We start from the raw sequence: 11369 nt of genomic DNA on the forward strand, positions 1-11369 counted from the left end.
AATATTATATTAGTTTCAGCTGTACAACACAGTGATTCAGTATTTTTGCAGATTATACTCCAGTTAAACTTACTACCAAATAATGGCTATATTTCCCTGTGCTGTATAAATAGATGTGATCCAATTTATTTTAACATCTTTAAAAATATAATTATCTGAAGCAATTGGCAACCTATCTTGCTGTTTATTGTTTCTTTTGTCTCTTGCTCATGGTGAATTGTTTCCTTGTGTGTTTTGTAATTTCAAACGAGTTGATCTTTATTTGTGGGAATTCTGTATGTCAAGGCTGAAGGTTTGTCCTTCCAGAGCTTGTGTTTAGCTACTTTCTTCGCTTGGCGGTTCCCCACAGTATAAATTAAAACCCAAACCTATGTGAATACAGTCGTATTGTGACAAATTCAGAGGGGACATTTCTTGCCCACCCAGGCCCACCTAAGGAGAGATAAACATCTGAGTTATTGCCCTACGCTGGCTGGGCAGATTTTTCTAGAACCCCACTCCCTTCCATAATAGTGGAGCTCTTTGAGGGTCCTTGTTTGTGTGGAGGCCATAGTTCTAATTCCCCCCAAACTTTGTCCCCTCTGTCCTTTGGTTTGTTTGTTTGGCTGGTTGGTTTTGGGGTGGTTTTTTTTTCTTTTTTTTTTTTTTTTTTGGCCGTGCTGCACGTCTTGTGGGACCTTAGTTCCCCAACCAGGGATTGAACCTGGGTCCTCTGCAATGAGAGTGCGGAGTCCTAACCACTGGACGGCCAGGGAACTCCCCCCTCTTTCCTTTGGCAGCTTTAAAAATCAAAGACCTCCTCCCACTACTGTGGATTTCATACCCTCTTTTTCTGACTACAGAAGATTATCTCTATTTTCTCCAGTATTTCTAGTTGACTATCAAATGTGGGAAAGTTTTTAGATTATCTAGTCCAGAATATTGCCCAAAATGGAAACCCAGTGGACTAGTTTTCAGATCTTTCCCTCATTCTGTATGCATGAGTCTATTTTTTTAAGTGACTTTGTTCTCCTCTTATTTTCTGTATATTTACCACCTCTCTCCTGTTCTCTTACATTTACAAGTTACATTACAGAGCAAGATGCCTTATGCTAATAATTTCTCAGTATAAAACATTCTTTTTTTCCCTTAGTATTTGGCTCTTATTATTGGCTCTTTTTCAGCTCCTATCCTAACTATCTTTTTTTTGTAATTTCCTAGTGAACAGGCACCAAATATAGTTAGTATTTGATCTATATGTCACCTGCTAATTTAAATGCTCTTCTTTAAAAAAAAAAAAATCTAACCCAGTCTTGCAGATAAAAAAAAATCTTGAGGTTGACAAAACTGCTAGCAATGTTTCCATAAAAACTGTTGTCAAAAGACTGGCAAACTTGGTAACACTAGGTAGCTAAGTTTTTAAAAATTCAGTACTAGTAATGCAAGTCACATCTACAATTTGAACGAAAATTCTAACTTGCTTCAAACTTATTTTAGGCCTAGATAAATTACTTTTGGTCTTAGATCTAGGAATATATGCATATAAACATTCTATTGCTACACAAGTACACTGTGTACTTTATACAGATAATACTTGCAGCCTAGGATGCGGCAGCAGTATTTGTAATACTGTTCATCCTCACTCATAGCTTACTTGGAACTTCTCCTTAACGTAATACCAAGTAAGAATTAGATAAGTATTAAAGTGACTACTTTTGTCATTGCTCTAGTCAAGGTTACACGTTAGCTAACTTATAAATAAGTCACTCTCCGTGACAGAAACATCAGCCACTGAAATAGTGTATGAGCACAGTCACAAAGCTTTTTCAAAAGGACTTTTAAAATTTCTCTTAGGGAATTCCCTGGCAGTCCAGTGGTTAAGACCCCACCCTTCCAATGCAGGGGGTGCAGGTTTGATCCCCGGTCAGGGAACTAAGATCCTGCAAGCTGGGTTGCGGTCAAAAAAAAGAAGAAAGAAAAAAAAATTCTCTTAGTTATGTCAGCTTTGGTTAATGGATATTCTACCTGGCTTTTCTTCTCAGCCTCCAAGGAAGTTTAAAGAGTTGGTAAATCCCAATTTTAAGGATTTGGAGAATTGTCACTGTAGCACTTATCTATTGCTGCATGACAGACCACACCTAAACGCAATGGCTTAAAATAACAATCGTTTAATTTGTTCCTGAGTCTGTGGGTCAGGAACTCTGTCAGGGCTCAGAGGGGCAGTTCATCTGTGTTCCTTGCAGTGCCGGCTGGGGTGCATTCATGTGGGGCTGGAGGACCCACGCTGGTCTCACTCACAGGGCTGGTGCTTCAGCTGGAATGGCTTGAACGACTGGGGACTGCATGGCTGGGCCTCCTTCCTTGTGGGGCTGGCTGGACTCCCTAGTGTGCATGGGGCCTCCTAGTTGTCAGCTGAGTTCCCGGAGCCCCCTGCCTTGGCCTCTTTCTCCAGCAGGACAGCCTGGACTTCTAGACATGGCAGATGGTGTCCCACTCTGGTTAAAGTGGAAACTTCCAGGCCTCAGCTTGGAAGTCCCAGAATAGTATTTCCACCAGATTCTGCCACATTCCATTGGTCAAAGCAAGTCAAAGGCCAGCCTCCAAGGAGTGAAGAAATAGATTCCACCTCTTGAGAGGGGAAGAGGCCCCCATCCACAGGGACAGGAGGAACTGTTGGCAGCCATCTTTGCAGGCCATCTACTGCAGTTGCTTTATCCAACTAAATACATAGCACCCGTTCTGTTTATAAAGTTGCTACAAATCAAACGGGGAAGTTTATTAACGACAGTTTAGGATAACTTAATAACTAGTATTAGGATAGTTTATAATACTTAGACTAAAGATGTCAAGGTATTTTCCTAATATAAATACGCTTAGGGCTGCGTTTAAATGTCACTGTCATTATTCAGCACTTAACAGTTTCAAGTGAGAAGGCACAACTTCACTTGATTAACATTAAAGCTTAAGTTAAATTCAACTCCCCTTAGGATCTGGGGGATTACCTTTATTTATTTATTTGCTTGTTTATTTTCTAAACAGCAATTTATTTTTTTTTATTTTTTATTTTTGCAGTATGCGGCCTCTCACTGTTGTGGCCTCTCCCGTTACGGAGCACAGGCTCCGGACGCGCAGGCTCAGCGGCCATGGCTCACGGGCCCAGTCGCTCCGTGTCATGTGGGATCCTCCCGGACCGGGACACGAACCCGCGTCTCCTGCATCGGCAGGCGGACTCTCAACCACTGCGCCACCAGGGAAGCCCCAGTCTTCAGTTCTTTACATAGTCTGTTGGAATAGATGCTCTTTGTACAGACTGAAATGATCCCTTTGAAGATGGACCGTTCTGTTGATAATAGTGTCCTTTCCCTCAGCGTACAACTCAGCCACCCAGAAATTTTGTCGTTCCTCCCAGCACCACAGAGTATGAAGTTTAGACTTTCCTGTGCCCCCTCCTTCCAAGTCCTCCCGCCTCCTCCTCCTTACCCACTACTGCTCCACGTGAGGCCCAGGACCCACAGTATGGGCATTAGCAGGGAGCCTGTTAGAAAAGCAGAGTCTCTGGACCCACTCCAGACCTCCTGAATCAGACTTCCATTGTAACAAGTTCTCCAGGCAGTTTGTGTGCACATTTCAGTTGATAAGCCGGCTTGCATAGTATATCTCTCTCCCGCCATCTTGCTCCCCACCGCCGCTCTGCATGCCGAGTGTGGACCTTCAGGGAGCCTGGCCCCTCCTCTCTCACACGCGCTCGCACCCCTTCCCCTCTAAGGGCGTGGAATCTTGATCATTCACTCAAGTCCCTAAGGTCCTAGGCATCCTAGCTCCCTTGAGCAAGGCAAGCTCAGCACCCCAGGACTCTAAGATGCAATTGCTTTGCGGGGAAAAACATCCCCCTTAGTCATTTGTGATGAGTCTAGAGTAGAAAATAAGTCCAGTTTATTCTCAATGTCACATTAATAATAGGCCCTTCAGGCTGGTAAAATTTTAAAGATATTTCTTCTTCTGGAATCCTTCCTAATTCTCCCTACTTGGAGTCTAGCGTCATTGCCTTGGGCTAGAATCTCCGGGGTCATTGGGATTTAAAAAGAGAGAAGGGTGTTAATAAAGAGGTGACGGAAGTGTAGTTACACTGGCCTGGCTCTGTTCGGCATTGGTCCAGCCGTGAACCATACTGCCTTTGGGTTTGTGAGACTGAAAAGGCAGAGGCAAAAACGCAGCTGGGTGTGTACCTGTCGTTAAGATCTGTGTGCCAAACAAAGGGACTGTCGACTACCCACTCCCATCATAGTAGGGACCCTGGGGGATGTAAGGAAGTGAGAAATAGACCTTAATACTGGCAGAAGACCACAGATTCAATTCGAGGACGAAGAGTAATAAGAAAATGCAAGTCACTGTCATTATTTACGTGGCATGGCAGAGTTACACACGCTTTATTATACAGTGCATGCTACACAGAGAACTGCTATTTATAGACATTTCATCCCATTCCTCCAATGCCCCTAAACTCACTCTTTCACAGTATTTGGCCCGAGTTCAATGGCAATGTGATTTTAAAAAAAAAAGTGTACTTAAAATCAATGTAATGTTGAAAAGTACAGCAAGAGAGTAGTACTGAAGAGCCAAGGCTGCCCCAAGTCAGTCTGGAGGAGGATTTTTAAATCTGAAAATATTTTAAGTGTTTCAAAGATATAGATGGTTAATATATATATAAACAATGTATCTTTTTATTATGAATTTTTTTAACATTTTCAACCAGTGGCTTTTGTACTATTTTAGACAATGCCTTAGAGTCTTTTTTTTTTTTTTTTTTTTTGGCTGTGCTGGGTCTTAGTTGCAGCCTATGGGCTTCTTCAAAATATATTTAAAAAAATTCTTTGGACTTAGGAGAAAGTGTGTTTTTCAAAAAGGGAGGCACCTTAGAATTAAATCTTGTTCTAAACTGAAGAGACTTGGCAGATGTGCAGGAAATTAAAATATCTGGCATGTTCATGAATATGAGGACTGGACAACTGTATCTTGAAAAAGTCTTGAAATTTAAAGGTCATTTAAAGTACAGATTTAAAAAACATTTTACAGAACTAAATTTCTTAGTTAAAGGGGTATCTAATTAAATTTTCCTGAGTCTCATGGAAGTAAATTATTTTATACCCTTTGCTTTAATTTTTTTTCACAATTTAATTTAAGGGGTATTGAATAAAGAGAACATATTCAATATGTCATATTTTGGCAAATGTCAACCAGAACTGGCTTGTTAAATACGGGTTATCTTCAACTTGTGCCAATTAATTAATTAAAAATGTTTTCTTAATGCTAAATTCAAATAAGTTCTTGGTTTTGATACAACTTCTGATTTTCTTCTGTTGCTCAGGTGATTTGAAATTATAATTGAGAATAAATTTTGCAAAATTAACACATAAAAGGGCATCATTGGAAATGTTTTCCACTGCATAATTCCAAATGCCGTGGAAGTGGTTGGCGTATTTGGATAGTCACAAAACTTAATTCCATACGTACATATTTCAAAATTATCCATCTGCTTAACACCAGGAAGGGTTGCAGTGGTAAGATCTTGGTGTACCCGATTGTGGAGAACTCGGTGTGGTAAAATTTGCAAAATCAAAATCGTTGTTTCTTAAAAACAATTAGTGAGATTAGAAAGTTCTTCCAAGCCTATAATATGGTACATCAGAACAAGAAAACAAGATAATTTATTCATGTCTCCCCATACTCCTAAGTGACCACCAGGGAGAAGACACACACAGAGGTAAGGAACTAAAGGTAATCACCCATGGGAATTTCCCCCGTCCAGCAGCTAGGACTCTGCGCTTCCATTGCAGGGAGCATGGGTTCCATCTGGAGCGCGGCACTTATTCTGAGATGGGAAAATGTAGTAAGTCAAGCCATATAAAATTGCAGTGGCGCAGTGGTTGAGAGTCCGCCTGCCGATGCAGGAGACGCGGCTTCGTGACCCGGTCCGGGAGGATCCCACATGCCGCGGAGCGGCTAGCCATGGCCACTGAGACTGCGCGTCCGGAGCCTGTGCTCCGCAACGGGAGAGGCCACAACAGTGAGAGGCCCGCGTACGGCAAAAAAAAAAAAAAATTAAAAATAACTGAAGACCACGAGCCCTTCCCCAAATTTTCTGGCCTGTTTCCCCACAACCTCTTAGACTTCTTGAATGACCCTACAGAAGGGAAGAAACCCAACTCCCAACCCCCAATAGACTGAATTTCCAAACTGCCTTGGCCTGTGGAAGGAGCAGTAGAGGACCTTGAGCCAGATATATTTAATGTAGAAAAACTGAAAATTTTGAGCACAGTGGCATGGAGCAAATTCATGTGAGTTATCCTTTCAATCTCAAAGAGAATCAAATTCAGGAATCTGTAAATAGCCATTTCATTAGTTATTCAATCAACAAATGTTTAGTGGATGCTGAATGAGTTTCCCTAAGTTCCGATGTAGGGCATTTTTGGACGTCTGACAAGAGAAACTAGTTGTAGGGGACAAGTACCCCCAAAAGACCTGAGGACTTAAATTCCTTGTCAGTCAATGATCTTGCCATGGTCACCAAAGAAGATGGCCCTTCCCCTTATACACACTCTTCAAATTGCCCTTTGAGATTTTTCCCTCCTTCAAGTCCTAGCTCTTCATTTAAACATGATTTCACCAGTATAAACATGTTCAGGAGAAAGACCCAGTTTGAGTTTCTTCTGCCAGCCTCTTCCAAAGATAGCCTGAATCCCATTCTCTCATAAGAACAAGTCTTAAAAATAAACTAAGGCAGTAAGTGCTGTGTCCAAGGCCAAGTTTGTTCCAAAGCTGAGAATAATAAAATTCAGGGTTCCCTTTCCCTAATCCAATTTTAAGAGAAAATGCCTTTTGTTGTTAATTTTGTTTGCAAACTCTGATCCTGCCATCTCCATGACCTGATATTTTATTAAAGCATTTCCAAATCTGGTTCTGATTATGTAAGAAAAGTTTGTGCCTGTGCTCATCAATGTCACAATTCACATGGAGAGAGCAGCTTGATTTGCCTTAATCCTCCAGAAGGTCTAACATCTAGGCAGAGCGTAAGAAGGAATCGCTATATCTTTTGCCTGATCCTCTGTCCTTGAGAAATCAAAAGTCACAAGGGCTCTGACGGTGTTTTTGCTTGGCCAGCAGACTTTTTTTAATTAGTTGTCAATGTTTACCATACAAGAATTTCACATACAAATCCCAGTTTCTGGTTTCTCTTGAAAAATCAGAAGAGCTGGCACCATTTGGTTGCTGTCCCTCACGGCTGAGTACTGGTGTAGTGGACAGTTGTGATCCTTATGGCTGCAATCCCTCTCCTATATTCAGGGATGTCACCAGTTCACAAGTCTTGGTGGCAGGCAGATGTCTCTTCCCACTACTCAAGCTATATACCTGGTACTTACTAGCATGTGACCCAGGCCTGGCCAATTAGGCATGTCTCCCCAGGTTTTTATTTTTATTATTTTTTATTATTAATATTATTATTTTAATTTTTGGCTATACCACGCGGCATGCAGGATCTTAGTTCCCAGACCAGGGATCGGACCTGCGCCCCCTGCAGTGGAAGCGTGGAGTCTTAACCGCTGGATCCCCAGGAAAGTCCCTCCCCAGGTTTCTAATGTGGCACTAGCTTTAGGAAGACTCTAGTACAGGAGAGAACTGAATTCTTTCTGACAGCAGACATGGTTAAAGCAACATCCAGTTTGTAGGGTCAGCGTGGGGTGGGCGGGCAGTAGCCTCTGAAAGTCGGCAGCAAAAACAATTTTCTTACTAGTATCGTTCCATGGAGTAATTTTGACCATGGTTTCAGTTCCACGGCCTGTCTCTGTTCCATTTTCCAAGCGGGGTCTCCAGAATTCTAACTGACTGTGAGCTAGCCAATATTTCATTGCTACAATCCTTTTCTGCTTAAATCTTTCATGTATAAGCTCTGCCCCCTTGAGGCAGGGCATAGTGTCCAACCAACCCTCTTCCTTTATATATTAACTTCAGGCTACTTGTAAGACATGTGAGCTTGGAACTCAGGTCTTCTCTCCCTCTTTCTCTTTAAAGTGATAGAGTTTTGTCACTGGGAGAAAAGCTAAAGATCATCTAGTGCAAAGATGGGCAAAGTAATGAGAAAAGTTTCCCACATGCCCCTTCCCTCCACCACCACTCTCTCTTACATCTCATTGGGCAGAACTGGATCACAGGCTCACACTTTAAGCCAATCAGGGGACTAGGTTTGCTGTGATTGGCTTAGCCTAGGGCAGTAGTTCAACTTTGGCTGAATATCAGAATCAACTGAGAACCTTTTATAATGCCAACTGCCGGGTCACACCCCCAGGCCACATTTAATTGGTCTGGCTGGACTTCTGGCACTGGAATTTTAAAAAATCCTCTGGTGCTTTTAACATTAACCCTCTCTCTAGTTCAGCCCCACCCATTTTACGAATGCCAATACTGAGGTCCAAAGAGATATTAAGTTGCCTAAAGAACTATACCTTCAGTTAATAGCAAAACAGACAGAAGCAAAACCACACACAAATAACATTTACTAGGACACCTTTGTTTTTCCAGAAAACTCATTTTAGTACCCATTCTTTTTCTTAGAAAGTGAAGTCCTGAGGAGCTCGAAGACTAAGAAGCAGTAGAATATAAGGCGGTGGTTTTCAAGCTTGAGCGCATCAGAATCCCCTAGAGGGCTTGTTACAACACGGAGAGCTGGGCCCACCCCTAGAGTTTCAGATTCAGTGGTTTTGGGGTGGGGGGGGAAGAATAATGAGCATTTCTAACAAGTTTCCAGGAGATGCTGCCGCTGCTGGTCCAGCGACCACACCAGCCACCACCAGAGTGGCTAAGAGCTTGGGCTATAGAATCACACCATCTTGGTGAGATCCAGTTCTGCCTCTTACACCAAGTCAGAACACGGGCAAGTTACTTAGCACACCTATGAAATGGGGCCGATAATGATAGTGGCCTGGGTTCAAGGCAACAACTGAATATGCATACAGAATGTAAAAGCACTTAGAACACTGTCTGGCCCATAGTAACTGCCTAATGAACATTAGCTATTAGCATTCATTCATTCCTTCATCAAACAATTATAAATTGAGTGCTTCCTTTGAGACGGGCACTGTTCCAGGCACCAGGAGTACAGTGGTGAGGAACTCAAATGAGCTTACAATCCACTGGGGGGGCCCACAATAGATAACCTCATGAATATAAGATAGAATGTCACACAGAAGAAATTTGCACTCCAGGCAAACTGGACAGCAAGTGCACACAGTTTTATGAGAACTTGGTCAAGTTTTGTTTGCATCTTCCATCTCAAGGAGGTGGTGACATCATGTTTCTAATGCAAAAGCCCCTTAGCAGCATGGCTCTTACCATGGCAGTTGAATAAAGCCCAGTTTATGGTTTTTATAGTAAGGTTCTCCAGAGAAACAGAACCAATAGTATTTACATATATATATTATATTTATACTTATGTTATAATACAAGTATATTTAAATATAATTTATATTTATACTATGTATTATATTTATGTAGATTTTAAAATATTTTTATATTATACACCATACAATAAATATTAATATATCACTATACATTATATATACTATATTTTTATTTAAAATATATTTTAGATATATTCATATTTGTATATAGATATTTATATAACATAGATATCAAAGGAATTGACTCACATGATTATGGAGGCCAAGAAGTCCCATGATTTGCTGTCTGCAAGCTGAAGACCCAGGAGAGCTGGTCCAAAGGCCTGAGGATCAAAAGCGCCAATGTCCAGGGGGCAGGAAAGGATGGATGTCCCAGCTCGAAACGAGAGCAAGTTCACCTTCCCTCTGCCTTTTTTGTTCTATTCAGGACCCTAGTGGATCGGATCATGCCCACCTGCCTTGATGGGAGTTATCTGCTCTACTCATTCTCCCACTTCAGATGCCAATCTCTTCCAGAAACACCCTCAGAGACGCTCCCCGAAAATAATGTTTACAAGCTCTCCCAGCATCACTTGGCCCAGTCAGGTTGACACATAAAATTAACCCTCCCCGGCATAGTCACACCAGCCAATTCTTTAGGTTTTGTTTGAGAGGAAACATTTGTGCCAAGTACAGGATGGGTGAAGAGATTTCTAGAAGAGAGAGAGAGGCGGGTGGAATATACCAGATGCTTTACCTATGTTATTTCATCTAATCCTCACAGCCATCTTGGAGTAGATATGGTTGGACGAGGAGAGAAGTAACCTGCCCAAAGCTGAGCGGGAACAGTGGTACCCTAGCGACCTGCACAACCAGTGTCAGGAGGAAGCAGAGAGCAGGGGCACTGTCATATCACAAGCCCCATCTGACCCCCTTCTTCTGACTCCCCAGGCAGGGGCGAGGGTGAAGCCATAACTGCCATCGTGTATTTGTCCTCTGTCCCTCTACTCTGCTCCTAAAACAGGCGACGGTGATGTAATAAGATGCAAGGAGCAGCTACTTCTGAATCAGAACACTTCTGATCCCGGTCCAGCCTCATCTTCTCCCAGGGTTGTTGCCTTTCTCAGCATGTTAAAAAACAAAAAACAGGGCTTCCCTGGTGGCGCAGTGGTTGAGAGTCTGCCTACCAATGCAGGGGACACGGGTTCGTGCCCCGGTCCGGGAAGATCCCACATGCCGCGGAGCGGCTGGGCCCGTGAGCCATGGCCGCTGAGCCTGCGCGTCCGGAGCCTGTGCTCCGCAGCGGGAGAGGCCACAACAGTGAGAGGCCCGCGTACCGCAAAAGAACAAAAAACGAAACAAAAAAAAACTTTATTATGGATGTAATACATACTCATTGCTGGGAATACAGACCAGCAAAATAGAAGAAAACAAAAGTGGTCCATAATCCCCTCACCTCAGAAAAAAATGCTAACATTTTGATAACGATTCTCCTCAGTAGCTTGAGATCAGAGGCAGCCTGTCCTCTATGCTTACTGACTAGCCTTTTCCAGTTACACATATTAACCTAAACGGAAGTTACTTACTTATTTATTTGTTTTCGCTCTGGAGTTGTTTCTAGAGGTCGGTCGGTTCTGTAAATTTTGTTGGGTGAAGGAAATGGATTTGGGAGACGGATTGGAGTTGGAGTTGTGCTTGGAATTGTTTTTCAATTTGAAGTACTCACCTGCCAGCTTTGGGGCCAACAAAGTATTTGGAGCCTTTTTTCATACGGCAACTGTATTCAAGAACTGTAAGGGGTGGCCTTGCCTCTCCTGCTCCCGCGCTCGCTGGGCTCGGGACGCCCAAGCCGCACCAGAGAGAGGGCAGCCCCGGCTAGAACGGCGGAGTTGGAACGAGGCTGACGGCCTGGGCCTCCCGGTAACCAGGCAACAGAGGCCTTAGCAACGGGGAGGGGGC

Source organism: Aethalodelphis obliquidens, unplaced genomic scaffold (genome assembly GCF_003676395.1).
Source record: "Aethalodelphis obliquidens isolate GAN/ISIS:26980383/991018 unplaced genomic scaffold, ASM367639v1 scaffold28, whole genome shotgun sequence".
Lineage (NCBI taxonomy): Eukaryota > Metazoa > Chordata > Mammalia > Artiodactyla > Delphinidae > Aethalodelphis > Aethalodelphis obliquidens.